Raw genomic sequence first — 27,990 nt, 5'->3', positions numbered from 1 at the left:
TAGTGAACAATTGCTTTTCTGAAATTGTCAGTTCTCTTCCAAATCAATTTTCTGAAATAATTGTATCATTCAACTCTTGTAATGGGCATGGAGTTCTTAAATGCAAAAACCAGCTGATCTGGAGGGAAATTGTCCTTTCATGAGTGCTGAAGTGGCTTGCCCGTATGGGTTGGCATGTAGATGATATTTGTAATGGAGCTTTGAATGGTCAGAAGATAAGCTCATAAATGAATGGACTGAGCAAAGATGTTCAGAAGCTTTTATGGAAAAATAAGTTGAACTTCCCCAAGGCAAATGCTAAACTCAAACTTCTTGGGCTGATGGTAAGAAGTTGTATAATTTTTTTTATATTGTTTCTTTTTTATTACTTTCTACCTACTTTTACATTTCATTTATTTGTTTATTTACCTGTGCACTATGAGCTGTCTGTGAGTCATGACAATCCATTTTTTAGTCCCGTAACTATTGATTGAATAAGCATATTAGTGTCGTATGTGGAAAATGGAAATTATTTTCAAGCCATATTTAGGAAATTAAGGGTGAGTTCATTGATTTAGAAAGGCAGTCGTTTCATTTTACATGCTTTAAAAGCTATTAGAAATGCCATAGACTATTTGAGATGGTTTGGACATGTGCAATGGCTGTTAACTCACTGGTAAAGGAAGTATTTTGATTGAAGTGGAGGGTTGTATTAAGATAATAGGAAGACAAATGGAAGCGAGCTGAGCAGTTTAAAAAAATTTAATAAATTTTAATTTAACAAATAGGATATGCTTAAACAATTTCAATGCAGGAATGATCCATGTAGCTAAAGCCTAATAGTTGGGATAAAGGCTTACGGCTTGTTTGGTATTATGGTTCTAGCTGGCTGTTTTAGCTGCAGGTGGCAGTTGCTATTGTTGCAGTTTGCATACTACTGTTATTGAAGGTTGTGGTTGAAAAGAGTTACACTACAATTTAGAACTTTTGTTAACAATTAATTTTCGGATTTTATTAGCTTTTGACAATTGCCATCAATTAGAGTTTTTTTTTTTTTTTTTAAGGGCGTTTGAATTGTTTCCTTTTATTGTTTTTTGCTTGTGTTTTCTTCGACTAGACAAAAATGTGTACATGTTTGGTTGTGGGTTTTTTGGAAGCTCCAAAAGAAGCTGTTTCTCTAGTTTCCTTATAAATAAAAACCCACTTTTAGTGATTTTCACCTAGTTGGGCAATAGAGGAGAGGTGTTGTATATAAAATTTATGCCTGGGGTTCTCCACTTCTATTCCCATCCATACATTTTCATCATGCATTTTTGTTGGTTTTTTTCTTCAATTTCACACACCTAGCCCCTGCCCCTTCACATAGCAGCGGCTGGTTTGCTGCCCGTTCATGCAGCTGAGGGTCTCATGTTGTGTCTTGTTGGAAGATGAAGGGAAAATCATTTTGCAATTTGGTTCTCAATGTTGATTTGTGGACAACAGCGATGCGAGCGAGCGAAACAATTTCTATGTGAGGGTTTTGTCTCCTTGTTCTTGAAAGGTTGGAGCTCATCTTGGGTTTAGTGCATTTGGGTTGATTTCCTGATAGTTTGAAGTCTTTCATCCAAATCATGGTTTAAATTTCTGCTTGTTGTGGTTGAATTGTTTGGGGACCATTGGAGTTACTCCTTTTCTAGAAATTTTGCAAAGCTGCACCCCCGCCCCCCCCACTTGCTCTATTCTTCCACATATTTCTTTTCTCCCGTGTTTCAACATGAATTTTTCCCTTTTTTTCCTCAATTTTTGGTGATGAACAACATATTTCTTATAATTTTGTGAGAGAAAAAACTGAAAACAATTAATCAAACAGGTTTTCAGTTTCTGTGATAGAACCAAACAGGTTAACAGTTTCCTTCTCTCTATTTATACTTAGATGAGGATGAGGGGTATGGCCTATAGCCTATGCAGAGGTCAAGCTCCCCTGTTTCTTATGTCACCAACCCTCTTTTATAATGAAATTTAAACCATATAAATATAGGTCAATTGAAGGTCTGATGACATGAGAAGCCAAGTGGAGCCCCTGTCCATGTCAATGTCATGGACCCTCTCTGTTTTCTCCACACTAAAAACAGATAGAGGGGTAGAGACAGGGTCAAAGAGAGACCCTAATATCTAATCCCAAATCATTTCACTTCCTCTTGGGAAAACAAAACTGGAAAAAAAAAAAAAACAAAAAATCATTTCATTTCATTTCATAATCATTAAATAATGTAACGTGTTTAACTTAGAGAAAACCTCAAAAAAGGGTTTGTGATCCACAATAAATAGCAAATGGTTTGTGATCCACAATAAACATCAATTAACTAGTCCCCCCCCCCCCCCCAAATTTTTTTTCTGCACAGTTTTGTCACTTGTGAAGATGGCTCCCCAATCAGCATCCAATGCAACAAAAACAAAAAAAAAAAAACAAAAAAAAATCAAAAAACAAAAACAAACAAACAAACAAACAAACAAAATTTCTTGATGTATATAATATAACACACACACATACACACACATACACCTATCTCTAACTATTGTTACCAAAAGATGGTGAGGCAGTTGGCAATCAGATTCTTATCTGTGCATATTATTCCAAAGTGTGTTTTTTTTTTTTTCATAAATTTCTAGTTTAAATAAAATTTTTCAAATGAAGGATAACCCTGATATGGATAATATTTGTGATCCTGTCGTATTTATCAATTCTACTCTTACATCATTTGCACAAACTACATAGTCATATATGAATGAATGGGAGAAGAAAAACTCACCAAAAAATCGATAATGACATAAACCTACAAGAATTCCTTCCTTTGCAATACTTCTGTAGGCAGTGTAATGATTACCAGAACAGGTCGCCGAAGTGCTGAGGTCTATCTCTCTATTAGCAAATTTGACAGTCAATACATTGTCATCCCCTAAAACTCTTTGCAGGTAAGTCCTTTGTTCTTTTAGATATGGGCCTTGGAATAAATGTAATTAACTAATGAGAACAATGAAAAGAAAAGGATACTTTCTAGAATATCAGCTTACATCTTGAGAAACTCCTCTCTAGTTCTGTTTGGAAAAAGATTTTTAGGAGTGATGCTAAATTTCACATTATGTCCTTCAAAGTCTCAAGGTTTTGGTGTCAGTCCAAAAAACATCTTCAGTGCATTACCTCAGCATAAGACAACTTACAAATGTTTCTGATTCTTCTTCTAATTGGTTGTCAAGTGAAGATACTGTAATGATGTTGTGTGTATGTACGTGATCACCTAGCCCTACTTGCAAATGCTTCTACCTACAACATAGATGAACTAATCCATGCTAGGGTTTACAAATATGCAAACTAATGCATAAATAGGCTACCTACAACATAGTTCTTGCATTTATTATATTAATTTTTTTTTCTTGTTATCCTAAAAGGGATATCCTGATTATGACTTGAGACTTCAAACTTTCATGTTAAAGGTCTTAACTAATAGTATGAATATTTTGTTATTGACTATTAATGTTTGATTTGCTAGCATGTTGCATATCCTGTTCTAGATGCTTCCACTTTATTATTTGGAGTTTATGATGGACATGGAGGTAAGAATCGGGAGGCTGCAATTGTTGTTCTTAAAGGACATGCGTGCATTCATATTTTGTTCTTGAGTGCAATTGTTGATTCATCTGATGAATTATACACGGAACTTGCAATACTTTTGGCACTTATGGTTGGGATACTGGAATGCATAATGGGACTCTTGAGGTAATTTATCTTTTCTTGTTCTTAAAGGACGTGCGTGCATTCATATGTTGTCATTTTTTGGGGTGTTAAAGAGATGAGGGCTCTGTGTGTGCGTGGGGGGTCAGGGTGGGAAGGGGGTTTCATGTTCCCTATGATCTTATGGTTGGGATACTGGAATGCATAATGGGGCTCTTGAGGTAATTTATCTTTTCTTTTTCTTAAAGAACATGCGTGCATTCATATGTTGTCCTTTTTTTGGGTGTTAAAGAGATGAGGGCTCTGTGCGTGTGTGGGGGGTCAGGGTGGGAAGGGGGTTTCATATTCCCTATGATTTTATTTTTGTTGTCTTACTGAAAAGAAAATGATACATTTTTTTTCCCAGATATTATCATTATCATCAGTGCCAACCTATGACTATTATTTATTTCCTTTCTCCTCCAGGCTTGGCTGCCTTATTCGTTTTATTAGCCACTCTGTGATTTCTAGATTTAAAACAGCTTCAGCCATTGTTATCACCTTATCACAAGCAAAATATTTATTGGGGTATGATATAGTACGAAGTAGTAAAATTGTGCCACTGATCAGGAGTATAATATCTAGTCTGGACAGGGTATGCTTTCAATGCTTACGCAATAGGTCTTCTGCATCATAATTTTTCCATACATCACATTTTCTTATTAAAATGCATCAAAAAGTATTTTGATTGGTATGTGGTACCAGTTATCTGGTTGTCTGCTAAGCTGGATATGGAATCCCTAGTCGATTGCTTATGTCAAAGATATTTAACACTTTTTTATACTCTGCTGAGTACTCAGTTTAGCATTGTTTTTCAATTTTCTATCTAATTGAATGTCCTGGACTTCAAAGACACGTATCCCTTGTGCTTGTATCTCCTTTTCCAATATGTACAAGGAATATGGTTATAACAAACTCTGCCAGTGCATCTAAATGTTACTAGGTGGCATTTCTATTAATTTTATGGAAACTGCACTTTGTTTGTGGGGATCATAAAACCCTTAGAACCTTGACCGTACACATTGTTAAAAAGCCCTATGTCTCTTCATATAGTAATTGAAGTTGTAGCTTGTAGGTGAGGTACACATGATGTGTGCTTGCACTTTTTAGTTCATATTCTAGTTTGTGGATTTAAAATTTCTTCTATCATTTGCATATCTTTTAATTTTTTATAAGACATGCCTTCACTGGGGTTCCACTCATTTATTCCTTATTTAACCACATGTGTTTTTCCTTTTGTAGTTCTCATGGCCCCCTTTTGTGATGGAATCTGTCATTTTTGCAGTACTTTTGATTATGAAGCACTTGGTATGAGATGATTGTATTTTTTTATAAACTAAGTACTTGTTAATTTTTTATTTAATTTTTATTTTGAAGTTTATGTTCAAGGAAAATCAAGGAAGCATTTACGATTCTTGCGAGCAGCTGGTCCCCTCACAGCTATTGTTTTGGGTACAACTTTTGTGAACATATTTCATCCATCTTCCATTTCTTTGGTGAGAATAGCATGAATCTAACTCATTTTAAACTATTGGGTATTCAATTTAACAATAAGATATAAATTGCAAAAGTGACAACAACATGAATAGTCAATTTTCTATTAAAAAAAACCTGAATAGTCAATTAATCATATCAGTTAAGATTTCCAGATTTAAATATAAAAGATGTTCATATATCAAGATACAAATAATTTGTGCTTGTTAGAAGTTAAGTTGATATAATTCTTTTACTGAACTGGTGGCTATTGCTGCGAACAAGTGGTTCGTTCTCTAATCTTCTTTTTCATACACCACCCACTCAGGGGATATATGTAGATACCAATTCAACGACTGGTTTTTAAGCCCTGTCTTTGCTTATAGTAAAAATACATATATTTCTGTGGCTTATTCTAATTGTTACACGTGGCCTTACCAACTCTGTGCCCCTTGGCAGACTTTCAAACCAGCCTTGCGTAGTTTTAGTTCATTTGTTATTTCATTGTTTATTTATTTATTTGTTCATATGTGTCTTTACTGTTTTTGTCTCAGTTAAATTTTATCATACAAACTTGTTCTAAAATTTCATTTTAATTGAAGTTTAATATAAATTTTAGTAAATGTTGGGTTGTTGTTTTAGGTTGGAGATATACCTAAAGGCCTCCCAAAATTTTCTGTCCCTAAAAATTTTAGTTATGCAAATTCTTTGATTCCTACCGCATTGCTTATTATTGGTGTTGCTATATTAGTAAGAGAAGTTAGGTTGGCCATTATGATTTTTATTTATTTTTTAAATTAAATTTGTGAAGTTGATTTTTGATGAACCATTACTTTTGGAACTCAAAGGAATCTGTTGAAATTGCTAAAGCATTGGCTGCAAATAATGGATATAAGTTGGATTCAAATCAAAAGGTATGTTGAAACTGTAAATGCTTATTGATCCCAGTCGCTGTGCATTATGCCCAGCTCAAAAAATGAACCTGTTGTCTTTGAGGCATGATCATTAATACTCTTATTTTATTTGAAATCATCTTTATTGTCCAAAAAATATTTGCCAATTGGGTATGTTAATATAGAATATGATGTGTTTGGCCTGGGAAAAAATAGTCCTTGTCAAACTGGGCCTTGCTTGGTTTTTATCTGGTCTTGCCTTTCCTGTATTTTGAACATGGGTCTGGCTTGGCTGCAATTTCAGTCCTTGTCAAACTCTAAGGATATAAAAATTTCTGGTTTTTAGAACTTAAATACATTGAAGGGTCTTCTTTGTAGTTGTATAATCCACTGGGTGTTGTCGAGCACCGCAATAAGCTTGCCGGATTTTGATAATCCAAAATATAGTGCTGCTCGTTGAATTGATGAAAAGCATTACAACATTTATCTCTTAATTTTAAGCTCCATGAATACAATCAACACAACAATAAATAAATATTATTTTTATTTTAGTAATAAAAATATGGGGGGAATAATTGTAGAGTTACAAGCCTACATGATAGAAGGCCGAACGAGTTTTAAAATAGTTCGTTGATTTACTTTTTGTCACATAATTCATATGTCATGAATATATGATTGTTACATTATTTAATGCTTATTATATGAAGCTCCTATGCACTCGCAAAATTCATTACTAGTTGGATTATTGTAAAATGTTTATTGTAAACACCTAGGTTTGGAGCATATCTCTATGGAAAATGTTATATTTATAGGAGAAATGCCGCCAAAATTTTTCAAAAAACGTATACAGTTTTTTTAACTTTCTTAATTTGTAGGGTTTGCAACTGTGACAACGACAGGACGATGTCATGCACTACGGATGCAGCTTTTCACTTTTTTTGTTATCTGAACAGATGAAATGTATTTGAATTTGAATAATGTATTTGTATTTAAATTTGAATTTGTATAAATGTATTTGAATTTAAATTTGAATTTGAATTTGTATAATATATTTGTATTTAAATTTGAATTAGAATTTTAAATAATTCATGAATTTTATTGCAATTATGGTTTAATGATGTATAAGAAAATGTAATTTAATTACAATTTTTTATAGGAATTAATAATTGGAAAAAAATTAAATTCACTAATAATTGTCCAATTAAAGTATTAGTGACGGTTTCAAAATCGTCACTAATACTATGGCTTTCGTGATGGTTCTGCAGAGCAGTAGTGACGGTTCTAAAACCGTCACTAATAATAGAGTAATAGTGACGGTTTTAAAACCGTCACTAATAATAGAGCATTAGTGACGGCTTTAAAACTGTCACTAATAATAGAGCAATAGTGATGGTTTTAGAACCGTCACTAATAATAGAGTAATAGTGACGGTTCTAAAACCGTCATTGATAATAGAGTATTAGTGACGGTTTTGAAACCGTCACTAATAATAGAGCATTAGTGACGGTTTCAAAACCGTCACCAATAATAGAGAAATAGTGACGATTTCAGAATCGTCACTAATAATAGAGCATTAGTGACGGTTTGGGAGAACCGTCACTAATAATAGAGCATTATTGACGGTTTTGAAACCATCACTAATAATAGAGCAATAGTGACGATTTTTGGTCGATTCGGTATAGAATCTATAGTGACGGGCTTAGGTTTTTAGTGACAATTTTAATCCATCACTAATACTCTATTATTAGTGACGATTTGAAAAATTCGTCACTAATAAGTATTAGTGACGGCAGGTATAGCGATTAATTAAAAATCGTCACTAATACTCAGAAAACCGTCACTAATACTAGTGGTGACGATTTTGTGAGTATTAGTGACGGTTTAAAACCGTCACTAATAACCTTATTTTTTGTAGTGTAATATGAAGGCATCGGAATTAGTCCAAAAAAAACTCAAACCAAAATCTGCCCCAGTTACCATCGTTTATTTCTGATCATGGCTTCAATTTTCTTGACTCATCCGACCATGGAGGTGATTGGCTTGGCTCAAATGAAACTTGATCACAAAATCTGCCTCAGTTGAATGGATCTATAGCTGATCTTGACCCTATTTTCATATTCCAATCTGGTAAGAAGGTGCTTGAATGGGTCCCACTGAAACTCAATTTTTCTAACATAACATTTGCCTCAGTTAAACTACTCTTTCTCTACAGAGATCTTCTTTATTTAAACTGCTGGTGATTCTGAAACCCTTTGACTATCCATCCTCCTTTAAAACTTTGAAGGGCAAGAAGATTTTTTTTTTATTTTTTATTTTTGATATAACACATGATGACGTGCCAATTTACCAATGAGCTCATAACAAACCCGATTCTGATCTTGGCCATATTTTTGAATTCCCAACTGACATAGATGTCCCTGAATGTATTCCTCTAAAACTCGACATGACACCTACCCTAGTAGATGCATTTGTAGCTGATTCTGTCTGTCTTACATTTTCTCCACAAGGACGTTCTTTGGATTGCATCCTTAATGTTTTAAAATCTCTTTGAAATTTAAATGAATAAGCATGCAATCAGATAACTCAATCTCAATGGGAATATGGATGGAATGCACAAACTTGCTTGTCTTTGCTTGATTTTCTATGCTTGTTAAATAGGAGACAAATTTTACCAGTACTTTGACACTAATATAACTTTTCTAGCTTAGAGAGCCATATCAATGGGCAAAACTTTTTTTAGCCTCACAAACATAACTCCTCCACTGTATCTCCACGTAAAGATTCTTTCTTACTTATTTCAAGCTTAGTTCAAACTCCTTGTCTTGAATTATAACTGGTGTCTCATTAAGTAGTTTGATCAATATTCCAATCTCAAGGTGGACTTTAAGACATGGGACGAAATGTAGGCTTAGGATTTAGGTTTCACCAAGAACAAGAAAACTAAGGCTTAAAAATCCGATCCCCGAATAAAGATTTCTGCCCTAGTGGTGTAGTATTTGCAAAGTATTGACCAAACTTGTTATTTGAACAAGTTGCCTACGTACCTTTGTAGGATCAAGTCATTACATAGTTCAGACTCAATATTGAGTCTGACAAATCATTTAAGATAATAATGTATACCAATCTGGTCAGAACTTTCATTTAGATCGTAATGTAGTCTAGGGGTATGGTTTAAAGAGGAAAAGAGTTAAATAAGGCTCAAAATCATCAATTTCATCAAAGGTAATTTGGTCAAAGTTCATATGTGTAGTATGTCCCTTATTTTTCTTTCTTCTTCCTTTTCTTCTTCTTTTTCTTTTTCTTTTTCTTTTTTCATCATCTTCTTCTTTTACCGCAACTTTTGCTTTTCCTTTTATAAGGAATCTTTACTTCATTTTCATTTGAATTCTATTTGGGACTGATCTTTTTCAAAACCGCCCAAGTGTGGGGTGTGATCCTTTGATGGGTCATTCAAGAAAAGAATTTTTCAGGCTAAAAAATGGCTTGCAAGGGATTCTTCTTTGACTTTCTTCTGGGTAGTAGAAAAATGGCCTGCCATCATTTTGGTAGTGATCATTGCCTCAAATGACTTGTTAAACACTAGGAGACCCAAACCCAAGTTGAATTTTTGGTAAATTGACTTTTAAGAAAAATCTGGTTTAACATACAGGCTCAACTTGATTAACAAATGGTAAATCAGTGTTTGGTTATTTATGGGAAAAATGGTCGATCAAAGATAGTCACCCCTCATTTGATCAAAATATAATCATCATACCTTTAAGACACCAATCATAACTTAGATAATAAAGATAAGAGGTTTTTTTTATCAATTTCATCAAACAAAAGTAGGACCAAGCTTGATAAGTCATTTCTGTATATTTCTCCTATGACTCTTCATCATTTTGAAACCCACATCCCACCAAGCTCCTTGACAACATCTTGAAGTAGTGTTCTTTACTTCATCTTGGAGGCTTTTCCTTCATTTTTTTTTTCCATTGAATAGACCCCTGAAATCAACTCATGGCTCCAAGTCCTTTGTACTAATAAAATTATTTCCTATGTCACTTACACAAAATACATGCAACAATGGACAAAATTTGGCGCAAGGTAATGGTTCAAGGAGGATGAAATGAGATGAGTCCAAAAGACAATCTTATTTCATTCAATTTCAAAATGATTTAAATGAAAAGCATGGATGCATTCCTCTTGTTATCACCCTTAGATGATCAAGCATATCATTTATATAGCATGCGAGCTCACTTCTAAAGTTGAATACCCATCAATCTTCCAACCCGATGACATTTATTACATTCCTACTATGATCATGCAATGATTCCCCATGATCCTAACCTTTCTCTGTAGAGAGATCATCTTGTTCTACTCATTATTGGAATCCAAGATCTTTAACTTTGCCACGTTGGCCCATGATTTTGCAGACAATTGGAATATGATTATTGACCCATTGGAGATGACTATGCATGCATAGTTATGAAATTGAACATGGAATGATTATGTTATGCAATGGGTGTTTATGCATGGGTGTACCTAGTGCACAAATAAATATCAATAGGGATATGAACATGTATGCAACCTATCGTGCATGGCTATGCCTGAAATGAAGTGCATGAATGCGATGTAACCTAAATAACTACTTTTCCAGAATTCTGAAAACATCCTGCTAATGAAAAATTTCAAGAGTAAGACGACTATTGATGGGCCACAATTTCAATTCAATTCTTACCTTAACCATTCCTTTCCTTGATGACAGTCCATGTACCTCAGATTCTATGATGGGTCAGATTATGATCTGAGGTTGGGGTTGACCCAGGCTAGTCAAACCATTAGATTTGCTTAATGTAGGCTTGTGGACTTTAATGTACACTTGGACCTCAAGTATTTTAAAATATGGGCTTCAAGCTATTTTATGATAGGATCAGGCCCTAGTTGAAAATAAATTGGGCATGAATTGCTTAAAAAATGTCGGCCTAGATTTGTAGGTGATAGGGTCGAGGCCCCCTTTTGAAATCTGGGTTTGACCCTTTTTGAAAGTTAGGCCTGGGCTGAGTTTTTGCTTAGGAAAAGGTCGGGCCTAAGTTTATTTTTAAAGAATTGGGCCTGAGTTATTTGAAAAGGGTTGGGCCGACCCATATTTGAAAATGCTTGGGCCAAGTGCTTTATTTTTTTGAAAGGGTGGGTCATTGTCTCATTATTGGGCTTTTTCAAAATACTGGATAAGTAGTATGTATGTCTAAAATGGATGCAAAATGCATGATATAATACAAATTATTTCACAACATATATACAATATACTATACTTGCAGAAAGATGTGGCTTCTGTCCCAACATACAACATATTAACACGACCATTGATGGGCCACAATTTTAGTTCAAATCTTCCCTCAACCATTTCTTTCCATGTTGATGGTCTATGTACCTCAGATTCTATGAAGGGTCAAATTATGATCTGAGGTTGGGGTTGACCCAAGGTAGTCAACCCATTGGATTTGTTCAATGTGGACTTGTGAACTTTTGTGTGCACTTAGGCCTCGAGTATTTTAAAATACAGGCTTCAATGTATTTCATGATGAGATCAGGCCCTAGTTTTAAAAGGACTTGGCCGGGCTTGGATTACTTAGAAAATGTTGGCCCGAATTTTTAGGTAATAGGGCCGAAGTCCATTTTTGAAATTTGGGTTCAACCCTTTTTGAAAATCAGGCCTAGGCCGATTTTTTACTTAGGAAAAGGTCGGGCCTAGGCTTGTTATTTCTTAAAAAAAATTAGGCTTGAGTTATTTGAAAAGGGTTGGACCGAGCCGTATTTTAAAATGCTCTGGCCAAATGCTTCATTTTTTGAAAGGATGGGTCATGGTCTCATTATTGGGCTTTTTCAGAATACTGACTAAGTAGTATAAAAGTCTAAAATAGATGCAAAATGCATGATATAATACAAGGTATCTCACAACATATATACAATAGACGGTATGGGGAGAAGGACGTCCCGACCCAGGGTAGGTACATATATACAGGGTTCTTCATGACACTATCCTAGTTAAGTAAAACTATAAACAAGTATGTGCGGGTAGGCTCTAATCCTTATTGATGACAACGTTCCCAGTTTGGACTTCCATCCTCCCCCATAGGGGTCCAGATAAAGCCCGCACTGAGTGGAGTGGTTTGCGGGTCCCATCAAGCTCTTCCACGAAGAGACTAACGCTATTGCACTCATTTCTAATCCTAACAGGGAAAGCCCAGGTATAGAGCGTGAAAGTGTGTGAACCCTAAATTTAGCCTAATCCCGCTACCCCACATGCATGCACATGCTATTAATCACATGCTTATTCAATAATCATAACAATAGAGTATTTACAAGCAATCACATGCTTAGACCATCATGGAAACAAATATTCACATTACACCAGGGATATTAAATGTTCACTTTAAACCCAGGATATTTATAAATATGGTAACAAACATTCACATTGAAGCGAGTATATTCACATGTATGGGGAATAAATGTTCACAATCTACCTATATGGAAACAAAATATGCACATTAATTAATAATGTATACCTATATGGAAACTAAATATTCACATAATTACGGATATCTACCATACATATTCACATTAATATCTGTATGGAAATCAAGTATTCACATTAATTAAGGGTATCTGCCTATATGAAAACCAAATATTTACATTAATTAAGAGTATCTACCTATATGGGAAGTAATATTTGCATTAATAAAGGGTATCTATCTATATGGGAAGTAATATTCACATTAATGAGGGAATCTACCTATATGGGAAGTAATTTTTACATTAATGAGGGTATCTATCTATATGATAAGTAATATTCACATTAACGAGGGGTATCTGTCTATATGGGAAGTAATATTCACATTAATGAGGGTATCTACCTAGGAAGTAATATTCACATTAATAAAGGGTATCTACCTATATGGGAAGTAATATTTAATGAAGGTATCCCTATATATGGGAACATTAATTAAGGTATCTATGATTATTAACTCCAAGCTATCTACAACTATGGAAACATATATATATTTACTAAGTCAAACGTATTATAATTTTAACAAATTACTTTATTCAAATATAGGGGTAGTTTATTTACAAAAGTGGAGTAATTAAAAGACTTAATAGATTTAAATTAGGATAAATCCTAATTAATTATTGGTTCGACTCTCAAATGTCCCCAGCAGAGTCGCCAGGCTGTCACGATGTCCCGGGGCACGTGTGCCCCGGGCGGCGAAATAAAAAATGTGGTTTAAATTTTCAGGAAAAACAATGAATGTCGGAGTCGCCATTAACCTTTTAGTGTGGTTAGCACACATGGTTACTACCCCGTTAAGGGTAGAATGGGTTTATATTACTAGAGTTGGGGTCGGGAGTTCGGTTACGTGAGGGGAAGGTACGAACACCCCCTACGCACCCATTCTTACGAACGGTACCTAATTAATTTGGAATTATTCCTAAGTTAATCTAATAAGTCTTTCAAATTACTCCTCTATTAGTGAATTTGCAAATATACATGTAATATAAATAAATAATACAAGAATATATGTAATATATAAATATATACATATTCCCTCAGAACTAAGGGTACGTAAAGCCCGAAAGCTCACACCCTAGCATTAAAATCATAGGGATAAAAAAAATCAAGAAAATAGTTAAGAAAATACGCTCCCAAATTTTGGAAATCTTATAGGTTTTTTTTTTATATATATAGGAAAATTCTAATATGGGAGGTTTTAATATATGGTAATAGGATAATAAGCAACACATACCGATTAAAATATTACGAATGTCAAAATAAGTAATAAAATACCATAATACTATAAAACTAAATACTAGATATAACCTATAATATAATTAGCATAATAATAAAGTATATAACCACAACAACACCGTAATACTAAATACTAGATATAACAAATAATACACTAAGCCTAAAATATATAACTACAATAATACCATAATACTAAATACTAGATATAACCTATAGTATAATAAGCATAATAATAAAGCATATAACCACAATAACACCATAATACTAAATACATAGATATAACATATAATACCCTAAGCATAAAGTATATAACTACAATAATACCATAATACTAATTACTAGATATAACCTATACTATAATAAGCACAATAATAAAGTATATAACCACAATAACACCATAATATTAAATACTAGATGTAACATATAATATACTAAGCATAAAGTATATAACTACAATAATACCATAATATTAAATAGTAGATATAACCTATACTATAATAAGCACAATAATAAAGTATATAACCACAATAACACCATAATATTAAATACTAGATATAACATATAATATACTAAGCATAAAGTATATAACTACAATAATACCATAATACTAAATACTAGATATAACCAATACTATAATAAGCACAATAATAAACTATATAACCACAATAACACCATAATATTAAATACTAGATATAACATATAATATACTAAGCATAAAGTATATAACTACAATAATAATAAAGACGATGAACATGAATATTAATTACAAGAACATATATCATAAATAAAAATAATAAAAATTTAAATATGAACAAAAATCCTGCACCCAAGAAGAATAAATCAATTAGTATTTAATATGCATAAACCAAAACAATAAAAATTTAAATATGAACAAAAATCCTGCACTCAAGAAGAATAAATCAATTAGTATTTACACCAAATAAAAAGTTAAGCAACAATAAAATCCTTTTCTTTTTAACATGAACATTAATAAAAAGGAAACTTGCAACCCACGATTTTAATTTAATAAACAAAGAAGAGTTCAAGCTTTACATAAGGTGTGTGTATGTGTGTATATAGCAGGGGGACTTACCATAGGTCGTCGGAGTTGCAAAGGATGGAGACTAGTATGGTTGTTGGAGCGGGGAGTAGGTGGCCTCGGGTTTTTCTGGAGACGCGGGGCTTGGAGTAGCTGGAACAGAGGGGGCAGCCGTCTGGTGTCTGTTCGGGTTGGTGGTTCGGCTGGCAACTAGACGGAGTGGCTCGGGCACGTGCAGTGTTTGAAGATGGCCTCAGTGGTGGTTTCTGAGGGAGTTCTAGTCTGGACTGTAGTCGCCGGAGGATGTCCTGCGGGAGAGAGAGGGAGTTGCTGAAGCTGGTCGTTGATGGTGGAGGATTGACAGCCGGGGGCGGTGGTTATTTGGAGGGTCTTCCCGGTGTCTACTGGCGATGGAGGTGGCGTTGATCAGAGGGCAACGGGGCTGCTACTGTCACTGGGAAGGTTGACTATAGGTGTTCTGGGAAGCTGGTATGGATGGAGGTTGGAGTAAGTGGTTGGTGTATGGCTGGTGTGTGCGGATGGAGGAGCTGCGGATCTGTGGCTGATTTGGAAGCTGTGTGGTGGCTCGGCAGTAGGAGAGTGGTGATGGGAGAGGGTGGCGGCGGCTGTGTGTGTCTCGAGGAAGAAGAAGAAGGCGCTCTTCTTCTTTTTTTCTTTTTTTTCATTTTTGCTGCGCTCCGCTGCAACCCCCTGTGTGCTCTTGTCCACCTTCCTATTTATAAAACAAACTAAACCCTAAAGCTATTTCTTTTCTTTTCTTTTTCTTCTTTATTTTTCTTTTTATATTTTTACAGTGATAATGAATATGGTAACTAATAATAATAATAATAATAATAATAATAATAATAATAATAATAATAATAATAATAATAATAATAATAGTAATGTAATAAGGACAAGATTTGAAAATAATAATAATATAATAATAGTACGATAATAATAATAATAAAGTAATATTTAAAAATAATAATAATAATAAGGATAATAAGAAAAATAATAGTAAAGTAATAATAATAATTATAATACCCTAATAATAAAATAATATTTGAAATAATGATAACGATAATAAGAGAAATAATAATAATAATAATATATTAATAATAGTAATAAGAATGGTAATGGTAATAATAATAAAATACTATGATAATAATAATAATAATAATAATAATAATAATAATAATAATAATAATAATAATAATAATAACAATAATTATAGACAAGTAATAATAATTAATAATACAAAGAATAATAATATTAAAAATAATAGTAATAATAGTAAAAATAATAAAAATAAAAATAAAAATAAAAATAAAAATAAAAATAATAATAATAATAATAATAATAATAATAATAATAATAAGGTAACAATAATATATAAGTAATAATAATAATAACAAGAAAAGAATAACAATAATAATAATAATAATAATAATAATAATAATAATAATAATAATAATAATAATAATAATGTATTGGGCCCTGGGGAAAAATAGGGTGTCTACAACCGATTATATGTTATAATTTAAACATTAAAACATAGAGAGGCAATGCTGGAATATATTGGCAGTCATCTGTTATCTTTTAAAAAAAAAATATTAAATCCATAATGTTGGAAATGAGGTAAATAAATTTATTATTAAAATTAGTGAAAAAAAGATATCCCACTTTGGATGTAATTGTAAGCTCTCACTGAACACTCATGTCAATGCTCCGCTAGTCAAATAAATAAACAGATATAGCAATATAAATATGAAACAAAGGGATTATCATTGTCAATCATCAACTTGCACAACACAAAGAGCGTGACCACAAGAGCCACATGGGAGTCTTAAGTTGTGGCATTTTTTTTTTGACATTACTGTCGAGTACATACCACAAATACCAAATGGGCGATAACTGTCTTCCTTAAAATAAACGCACAAAAAGAACATAAGAAATGTGTACCTGTATGTACCAAATTGTTTGTTATTTTCAAATAAAATGAATAACACATCTTAGAACAAACAAATTAAAAGAATTAATTGGAAATCATAGTACGACTTTAAGTAGGGTTCAAAAAGAAAAATGGCTAACCACGTATTTTATTGAGGAGCTATCGAGAAAATGTGGGAATCACGTCGTCATTAGAGCAAACACAAAGTTGTTTGATGTATAACACAAGATCTCTATCACTCGGTGATGTTGCTTTATGCATCACACAACTTCGTGTTTGCTCTAACGACGATGTGATATTACTTTATGCATCAAACAAATTCGCGTTTTCTCTAATGACGACGTGATTCCCCCAATCTCTCGACAGCTCCTCAATAAAATATTAGTTAGCCATTTTTCTTTTTGAACCTTACTTAAAGTCGTACTATGATTTCCAATTATTTATTTTAATTTGTTTGTTTTAAGATGTGTTATTCTTTTTATTTGAAAACAACAAACGGTTTGGTACATATGGGTACACATTTCTTATGTTTCTTTTGCACATTTATTTAAAGGAAGACTTCTGTCCCCCGTCTGGTGTGTGGTATGGACTCGATAATGATGTCAGATGGAGAATGGCACATATTAACGCTCCTAAGTGGCTCATGTGGTCGTGCTCTTCGTGTCCAACAAGTTGATGAATGGAATCGATAGTTCATTTGCTACATATTTGTAATGTTGTATCTGTTTGTTTATTTGACTACCAAAGCAATGACATGAGTGTTTAATGAGAGCTTACAATCACATCCAAAGTGAGATATCTTTTCATAGTGAGAGTTGGAAGACATTTTATGCCTTCCATTGGACAACAATTTTTCTTTCTGCATTTACAATCACTCGAGGCCTCTGAACAAGCTCTTCTATAGTATGTGAGAAATTTATATTCATCCTAAGTTTACTCTTTGGAGTAAGTTTACTCCTTCTAAGTGTTGTTGGATTAATTTCCGACCTTCCTATAAGATTTGAAACACAAAAAAAGTACCTCATGTTATTTCAATAACAAATTTTTTTTATATATATTTCAAAATGCAAATCCAAATTTCTTAGATTTTTTAGAATTTTAAAATTTCAAAACTAACAATTAATTTGTAACAATTTAATCACTTTAATTTTATTTTATTTTTAAAAATATAATATGAAAATATTATTTATTGACACTAACATCTACATTCGAGGAGACAATCAAATTAACGTTAGAAGTCTAAGCAACCAAAATAAAGATAAACACACAAGTATTATACTTTTGCAACAATAATAATAGAAAATTTGAAAAGTTCATCAACCAAGTTCAACAGGATGGTTGCTTGACAACCTTCGCAGCCCTAACAGAAGTTTGCATTGTCTTCACTCCAACTACAGTAGCTATTTGTTGAGTCCGACCCACAACTTGGGGGTGTCAAACAACAACTTCGTTGAACTAGTAGAAAATACAAATTAATTATTTGATGTTTTGAATCACAATTTAAATTAAATTTACTTCAATTGATTATATGTTATAATTTAAACATTAAAACATATAGAGGCAATGCTGGAATATATTGGCAGTCATATGTTAACATTTAAAAAAATATATTAAATCTATAATGCTGGAAATGAGGTAAATAAATTTATTATTAAAATTACTGAAAAAAAAGATATCCCACTTTGGATGTAATTGTAATTTCTCACTGAACACTAGTGTCAATGCTCCGCTAGTCAAATAAACAAACAGATATAGCATTATAAATATGAAACAAAGGGACTGTCGTTGCCAATCTTCAACTTGTACAACACAAAGAGCGTGACCACAAGAGCCACATGGGAGCGTTAAGTTGTGGCATTTTTTGTCTAACATTATTGTTGAGTACATACCACAAAAATACCAGATGGGCAACAACAATCTTCCTAAAAATAAACACGCAAAAATAACATAAGAAATGTGTACCTGTATGTACCAAATTGTTTGTTATTTTCAAATAAAATGAATAACACATCCTAGAACAAACAAATTAAAAGAACTAATTGGAAATCATAGTACGACTTAAAGTAGGGTTCAAAAAGAAAAATGGCTAACCACGTATTTTATTGAGGAGCTGTCGAGAAAATGTGGGAATCATGTTGTCATTAGAGCAAACACGAAGTTGTTTGATGCATAACACAACATTTCTGTCGCTCGGTGATGTTGCTTTATGCATCAAACAACTTTGTGTTTGCTCTAATGACAACGTGATCTCTGTTACTTGGTGATGTTATTTTATGCATCAAACAACTTCGCGTTTTCTCTAACGACGACGTGATTCCCCCAATCTCTCGACAGCTCCTTAATAAAATATTAGTTAGCCATTTTTTCTTTTGAACCCCACTTAAAGTCGTACTATGATTTCCAATTATTTCTTTTAATTTTTTTGTTTTAATCTTAAAATCTACCCCAGTTGAATGGATCTATAATTAATATTGACCCTGTTTTCACATTGCAACTGGATAGGGAGACATCTGACTGGACTTGACATAACAATTGCCCCATTGAAAATGCGTCGGTAAAAGCTCTCAATTTTTTATATGAAGGCCACAGCCTCCCTGGAACTTGATATGGACTCTGCGTCATTTATCGACCGTAAACCTTATCCACATTTCCATTTTTCATGAAGGCTCCTGAGCATGGGATCTACCTTAGTCATATTTGTGACAACCCAAATAAAAATGGAACTTAGATAATAAAGAGAAAGGGAGTGGGAATGGGATCATATTTCTATGAACTTTGCAGCCATTATTTATCCCAGAGTGGAAGTGGGATCATATTTCTATGGACTTTGTTTCAAGGCTGCCGTCGACATCGCATGGTCAGAATGCGATTTGGGTGATAGTGGACCGGTTGACTAAGTTTGCCCATTTCCTCCCTATCAAGATCAACTATTCCCTTAACTGTTTAGCGAAGATTTACATTCAAGAAATAGTTCGTTCTCATGGAGTGCCAGTATCTATTGTGTCAAATCGAGACCCGCGATTCACGTCACAATTTTGGAGGAGCTTGCAAGAGGCTCTAGGGCCTCAGTTATCATTTAGCATGGCATTCCATCCTCAGTCAGACGGACAGACTGAGAGGACGATACGGATACTAGAAGATATGCTACGTGCATGTGTATTAGATCTTGGGGGTAGCTGTACTCAATTCATGCCACTGGTAAAGTTCGCGTATAATAACAGTTACCAGTCCAGTATTGGCATGGCACCGTTTGAGGCACTATGCGGTAGGATATGTCGATCTCCTTTGTATTGGGATGAGATAGGTGAGCGGCAAGTTGTGGGTCTATAGTTGGTACAGCAGGCCTACGATAAGGTTCGGCTCATCAGGGAAAGAATCATTGCAGCTCAGAGCCGACAAAAGAGTTATGCCAACCGTCACCGCATGAATTTGGAGTTCGATGTGGGTGATCACGTATTTTTGAAGATAGATCCATTGAAAGGAGTTATGAGATTTGGTAGAAAGGGTAAACTTAGCCCTAAGTTTATTGGCCCATTTGAGATTTTAGAGAAAGGGGGCTGGTGGCTTACAGGCTAGCTTTACCGCCTTCACTATCCAGAATACATGACATATTCCACGTATCTATGTTGAGGAAATACGTCTCAGATCCTTCTCATATTATCCGCTATGATGATTTAGAGGTTAGTGATGCACTAATGTATGAGGAGGTACTAGTGCAAATTCTGGACATTAGAGAACAGGAACTACGTAGTAAGAAGATTCCTCTGGTAAAAGTTTTATGGAGAAATCATGCGATAGAAGAGGCTTCTTGGGAGCTTGAGGAGCAGATCAGATAGAAATATCCACAATTATTCAGGAAGTTTAGATGTAATTAGAAAATGTGAGTAAATATGATGTTTTCTTTGCAGGTACATGTAATGTCTTAAATAGTATAAATTATTTTAGTTTTGGGGGAAATTTTATTTTAGTATGTGTAATCTCCCAGGACTTGAGATGTAACCACGGTACTCCTCCGCCATAAGTGAGGGCAAGTAATAAAATAAGTAGACCATTTTGCCTAATAAAGGATGATGAATTATGTGAATAGTAAATTTCGAGGACGAAATTTTATAAGGAGGGGAGGATGTGATGACCTGAATAAAAATGGAATTTAGATAATAAAGAGAAAGGGAAATAAAACCAGTAACAGAAGGAGGAAGTCAACTTCGTTGACGAATACAGGGGATTCGTCGACGAAGAAATACCGAGAGGCATCTTTTAGCCGAATGAATTTCTTCGACGAGGACTGAATTTCGCCAACGAAATTCATGAAAGATTCGTCAACGAATGACGTGGCTCGTCGACGAATCCAGTTCTATATATATGGAAAATCCAGATTTTAACTTCCTAATTAAGCTATCTTCATCCTCACTCTCCTCCCTTCGGTTTTCTCTCTCTCTTTCTTCGATTTCGAGCCAAATTTATGCCGGATCGATGATTTGAAGCCACCACGACGCTCCTGGGGAAGTTCTCTCCAAACCTACCAGAGCGAATCGTTGGTGAAAGCTAGCTGGAAATCATCCCTAAGTTGATGTAAGGCTTTTTAAGCCAAATTCAATTTTATGGTAGTTATAAGAAATGATGTACGCATGAAAATAGTGAAGTTTAGTACTGTGAGTTTTCAGTTTCAGGGTATTGATCAAAAAATCTTACGAGGGTTAGACTAGGATATTTTAGGGGCTTTCTCAATAACCAGGTAAGGGAATAAACTAAAGCAATTTTTTTCCACGCAATTTATTATTAATTATGAGTAAATTTATTTTCAGAAAAGCAAATGTTATACTTGTATATTATGGAGGAAATGTACGTTTGGGAAATACTGCTATTATGTTGAAACATATATGTATATAGGAGATGCCAGAGAATTATGATTTTAGAATAAGAAGTATGATTTTATACAGCGCATGTGTGGCATAAATATTATTTTATGTGAACGTATTATGATATGAAAGATTTTATAAGCAAAGTATGTTTTCAGGTATTATGAAAAGATATGTTATGTTATGATGATTTTGACGAATGTATGATAATCGATTTATTTTCAGAATGTATATACCTGAAATTATTTCGGCACGAAGCCGTATTTATGATATATTTGGCACGAGGCCGTAATTTTGATATATTTGGAACGAGGCCATAATTATGATATGTTTGGCACAAGGCCGTAATTTTGATATATTCGGCACGAGGCCGTAATTATGATATATTCATAACGAGGCCATAATTACGATATATTTGACACAAGGCTGTAATGATGTTATGTATGATCATGTATTATATGTTATTACAACTAGGATGTTAGTTTAGTTTAGTTCAGGGGCTCGGTATCGTAGCTATATAGATTAGATATCTATGTTCAGATAGTGCTAACCACCCCATGAGGGGGTGGGAGATGGATAGTTGATGTGTCTTTTAGTAGAGTGTGGACGCCCACTTGGCAGTATGGACCAGGGTGTGGCAGGCTCATCATACTTACAAACATATTTGACTCGGCAGTGGTCGGCCAGCCATTGTCGGGTCCCGCCTTCGGGCTACACAACCTGTCATGGGGGGTAATACATGACATTAGCTAACTATTCATCCTGGGTATAATTTCAGTATTACAGTTATAGCAGATGTTTTATGTACTTTATGAGTTATTGGTAAATATGAAAATGTAAGATTACTCCATATGATACGATGAATGTTTTCCGATTTATGAAATGTATTGTATATGTATAATTACATTGAATGTTCATGTTGCCATACAGTTGTATTTAGTTTATTTTCCCTTACTGAGAAGTGTCTCACCCCCAATATTAATATATTTTTCAGGAGATCCTGAGTGATCGGCGGGTCGTGGCCGCCGTTGAGTTAGGAATATTACCTCGCTAGGAGGGTAATATTTTGTACTTGAGTCAGAGTTATTTTTTGGTTGACCCTAGAGTTATTTTGATGTTTATGAGGATGTATAAAATACAGTTTTATGATGTGTTAGCAAACTCTGGTATTATGCTTTATGGATGGATGGTTTGATTTTATGTTTGCTGCTGCTTAGGTTTCCGTTGTGATTGACAGTTGTCCCCGTTACCCACGGGTTCGGGTTGACCATTTTATTTATTATGTTATATTTTATTGAGGGACGTTACAATATTTGCTAATCATGCCTAAACCTTTTCAACAGGAAGCATACTAGCGAACCCTTTTGATTACCCTATTCTTGAGAGTTTGAAAAAGGTTTTTTTTTTTTTTTTTATGAATAATAAACGACCATGCATTTGTGACATCCCTTTGCTACATCAAAGGATCATATGTGCAAGATGACTAATTTACGAAGCTTAAATGTCAGTTCAAAGGGAAAACTTTATACCAGTATTCAAAAGTCAAAGTACATGAATGTTAAGTTGTCAAGCTTGATCCTTTTTAACAGGTCTTTCCCTTTTCATTGGTGACCCCAATTGAAGGAAGCATTTCTCACTCCTTTTTGTCTTATTCTGTTGTGAACCCCTGTAATTCTCAAGTTTAACTATTGCCTCAGGTCCAATCCAAGTTTTGATCTCAAGATGGTCTTTAAGACTCAGGAAGAAACATAGGCTTGGGGATATAGGTTTTCCGAAGAAGAGGGAAACTAACGCTCAAAAATCCCGACCCATAATGACATTTTTCTGCCTCAATTTGAGTTGAGGCTCTTTGTTTGGCATTGACCGAACTTATCTTTTGAACAAGCTACCTACGTACCTTTTCAGGATCAGTTCATTACGTAGTTCAGACCCAACATTGAGTCTGACAAATCATTAGAGACAACAATGTATACCAATCTGGACGGGAATTTTTCTTGGACCGTACTGTAGGCTAGGGGTTATAGGTTAAAGAATAAAAAGATTAAATAAGGCTCAAATTTTTTAATCTCAATTAGGGTAAATTGGCCAAAGATCACATATGAAGTATGTCCTTCGTTTTTTATTTTTTTTTCCTTTTCTCCTTTTTCTATACCTTTTGCTTTTATTGCTCCCTTTTGTTTTTCCTTTCATGAAGGGATTTTGGCGTTTTTGTTTGGACCTCATTTGGGACTAATTCTTAAAATTGCCCCAATGTGGGGTGTGATCCTTTGACAGGTTAATCAAAAATTGAATTTTCCAGGCTCAAAAAGGGCTTGCAAGGGATTTATTTTCTTTTCTTTTGGGTAGCAGAAAGATGGCCTGCCATCATATTGGGTAGCTAATTGTTGTCTCGTATGACTTGTCAGACCCTAAGGGACCTATACCCAGGTTAAATTTTGTGAACTGACTTTTGAAAAATACTGGTTTATCATTTATGCTCAACTTGGTTGCCAAATGGTAAATCATTATTTGGTTCTTTTATAGGAAAACAAGTCAGCCAAAGATGGCCATCTATCATTTGATCAAAACATGAGAAATGAATGGACATTAGATTTATGAAGCAAACCATCATCTTATTGAATCTCCTTGAGAGTTTACAGGGTTTCTAAGAAAAATATTTCTTTCCCGCATCTGAGTTCGTGGGGTATAGAAGATCGGTTCCATCCATGTCTGCTAATAATAGGGCACCTCTTGAAAATGCTTTCTTTACCACATACGGCCCTTCATAATTTGGGGTCCACTTACCTCGAGGGTCATTATGAATTGGTAAAAATCTTTTTCAATACTAGATCTCCTTCTTGAAACTGTCGAGGACACACTTTCTTGTTAAAGGCTCTCATCATTCTCCTTTGGTATAACTGTCCATGAACTATAGCTGTCAATCTTTTTTCTTCAATTAGATTCAACTGGTCATATCTAGATTGTGCCCATTCCGCTTCAGTTCACTCTGCTTCTTTTAAGACTCGTAACGATGGGATCTCAACTCCTATTGGAATTATGGCCTCCATTACGTACACCAAAGAGAAAGGGGTGGCCCCTATGGATGTTTCTTTTTTTTCCTTTTTTTTTTTGTGAACATAGTAGTCCTGTAGGCCACCAATCGTAAACGCGATAAGTTGCTATATTTCTCCTATCGCCAGTCCTGCTCTGTATGTGTGTTTTGTCTATCACGTTTGTTCCAAGATCTTGTGGTCTGATCTGTTTTTTGTTTGGCGCTCTCTTAATATTCCATTAATGTGAGCCTCGTTTTTTTATCGATAAGGGGTCCTCCTGAATTGTGAGGCTCCTTCGATATTGAACTGATTTCTGTCACACCTTTATGTTGTCCTCTTTCTATTGCACATAATGTTCAAAGTTTGTGCATTGTCTGATATTATTCCTCTCAGGGACCTCTTTCATTGCAAATTTTTACTTGTCGCCTGATCAAACTAACGGCCTTCGATTACCCACTCTTTCGACGCTGACTACTAGTTATTGTCCTTCATGACTATGTCCGCTTTTACCCATTTTCGTGAAGTAGTCATGATGGACCACAGAACTAACTTTATTAATTGTTATGTTTCCCCATTACCCCTAGCTCCTGTTCTGGGGGTTTCTCAGGTCAAATCACTCTATGCCCCCATGCTGTGCGCAAGGTCTCAATGTTGTTGTACGCATATAATAACTGGAGGTTTGTTGTGCCCCGCGGCGCGACTTGTATACTGTTCACCATAGTATTGTGCACCTTATGGAATGTCGTAATTATTATTTCTATACACATATACGTTTCACCTTACTCTCTTTATGGTTATCCAATAGTATCCGATCCTTATGGTTTTTTCGGTAGTTTGTCAAACGGTGACCTCTTTGCATGTGGGTCCCACCATACACCGTCATCTGCTGCTTCTGCATGATTTGTCTTGCCTCCTGACATTCTACCATTTGTAGTTTTGAGGGCCCTATCTTACGTGGCTTTCCCTTTTCAGTTCTCTTACTACTACATATATTTGTTCTCGTCTAAGAGTATCCATAATAGCTCGCTTCATTCCCTAATGTTCTTCCCCTTGGTTCATTATTAGAGGTCCTATGCGGGTGTATCCTGCCATTTGAATGTATGTTGTTGTTGTATTATATGAAACCCATGGCTCTTCCTTCTTACGCTCTTCTTATATGTATCATAAATGCTTCGCCGCTCCTATTGCCTCTTTTATTCACACATGGGTTCAATCTCTATTTTCAGTATGTTCAAACTGTTAACTAACTGCATGCATTTTACTGTGCGACAACCGCTTATCCAGGTGATTAAAATTACTTCTCTTACTTTTCTAGGCTTGTATAATGCAAATCCTTCTATCATCGATAGTGTACTTCACAATTCACCGTCTCATCATTTACTCCTGCAATGTACTTCTGTATATTTGGTATTAACTTGGAATCCCGCGTTGTTTTACACATCACGCTCTAGGAAGCCTGATGGTTTTAATCCCCCACGCTGAATCTTCCTTTTGACGGTTAATGTTTCTATGGCTCATGGTCTATTTAGTTCTCGTACATCCTGTAAGCCCAATACGTAACTCCTGTCATCTAAGCTCCATTATTGCGTACAAGAAACGCGTGCCCTTGAGTTGCTTGGCTTGGGAAGGTTCCCTTTCTGGTCCCCCTGGCCCGTTAGTGAGTTACCCTCTTGGATGTATATGAATTATCGTACGGCCCATTCCTCTCCTATGCCTCATCATACATTGGTCGATTTTACACATTCAAATTATTGTCATCACATACTTGCTCACCACAATTCATTATGCCTTCACTCTTCAGTGATCAAATGGTTCCTCCTCCTTCAAGTCCAAATCTCCTGATGTCGGGAAGTCAAAACTCCATGGGTTGGGCTAATCATTACGCGCTAGATAGACACAAATACCTCTTGTTCATATTTGCTGCTCCACCCTTAATGAGCTTTCGTCAACATACTGTAATATCATATTCAGTTACACAAAATTTGCCACTAGCCATTTGTTTCCCGTTATATGTGGGTTTTTCATAACAAACCGTAATGATTCGGTTTCATTTTAGACCAACCACCTTTTCGTTGGTAAATACATTAATTTTTTTCCCTCCCCGTTTATATGCCACTAATCTGATGAACCACACTTCATACTTCAAAAGCACAACATGTTTTTCCAAGTTAGTAATACAGATTTGTATTCATCGAGCTTTTGCTTAGATATATAGATGGTGCGGGGCTTTTTCTTCTAGATGTAATCGTGTTGCCCTAGCAAACATCCCATGGAATTTCGTTTCTGTTATACTGCAAGGTTTTACAATCTCATAATGTGGCCGGTCCAGGTACCGGCGGGAACCACTACGTGAGGCGTTCAATAGATTATTTTTCTTTCCCTATTTTCTCAAAAGCTGTTTTGACACGCCTCCTTCATTTTCGGGTTATACTGTCTGTAACATGTTCATTATATCGGCTCCACAAGTAGCGTTTTTTCACTTTGGGATATAAATCGAGTTATTTGGAGTTTTAATTTGCCTAGGCAAAAACCTTTTGAATCTTTTGTGGTTCTTCGGGATCTAGTTCATGTCACCGAATGGTTCATTTTCCATCTTTATCTGGGCCCCACATAAATCCCTTTCTCACTTTACAATTTAAATTTTTCACAATGTTCTTTTGATAGATAGAATGGTTTTTCCTCCGACACTGTGCATTTTCTAGCTACATTTCATAGCGTGACATTTTCGGTAGACTTTTGACAAACACGCTTCTCTAACGTTCCTCACCCCATTTGGTTTAAATTAGCCATTACGAGCACTTCACATTACTTTGGGTCTACATTTCTTCATTTGCTGCTTAGCATTAAGTCATGGAAATAAACGTCACCATGGTTCTTTGAATAAGTGCCCCCACCCATCTTTTTTAACAAATAAGGCCTTTACGAACCGTTATAGGCCAGGGTCCACCTACGCAATTGGTGAGAAACGTGGGTTTCTTCTTTATATGTCGAGGTTACATTTAATGTGATTAAATCCAGAATACATCACTACCTTGAATGAAAATTAATGGCTTATTGTCCCTTGCCTGTCTTGTCTACCAGTAACATCTATATATGGAAGCAGGAAATATTTAGGCTAAGCTTTAGTCAAGTCCTCAATGAGTCACCACCCAAACTCTTCACTTTTCCTATTTTGTCTTTCATTTATTGGCACTACATGGGCATCTTCTTGTCTGGATATTGGCTAC

The 27,990-nt window shown here is 34.7% G+C and overlaps 1 pseudogene; it reads left to right on the top strand.

Annotated features, from left to right (window-relative positions):
* The first annotated feature begins 637 nt into the window (after positions 1-637).
* On the top strand, positions 638-15,429 carry LOC131153000 (sulfate transporter 4.1, chloroplastic-like; annotated as a pseudogene).
* Positions 15,430-27,990: the final 12,561 nt, after the last annotated feature.

The sequence above is a fragment of the Malania oleifera genome, chromosome 4 (genome assembly GCF_029873635.1).
Source record: "Malania oleifera isolate guangnan ecotype guangnan chromosome 4, ASM2987363v1, whole genome shotgun sequence".
Taxonomy (NCBI): Eukaryota; Viridiplantae; Streptophyta; class Magnoliopsida; order Santalales; family Ximeniaceae; genus Malania; species Malania oleifera.
This window is presented reverse-complemented; position numbering and strand designations above follow the sequence as displayed.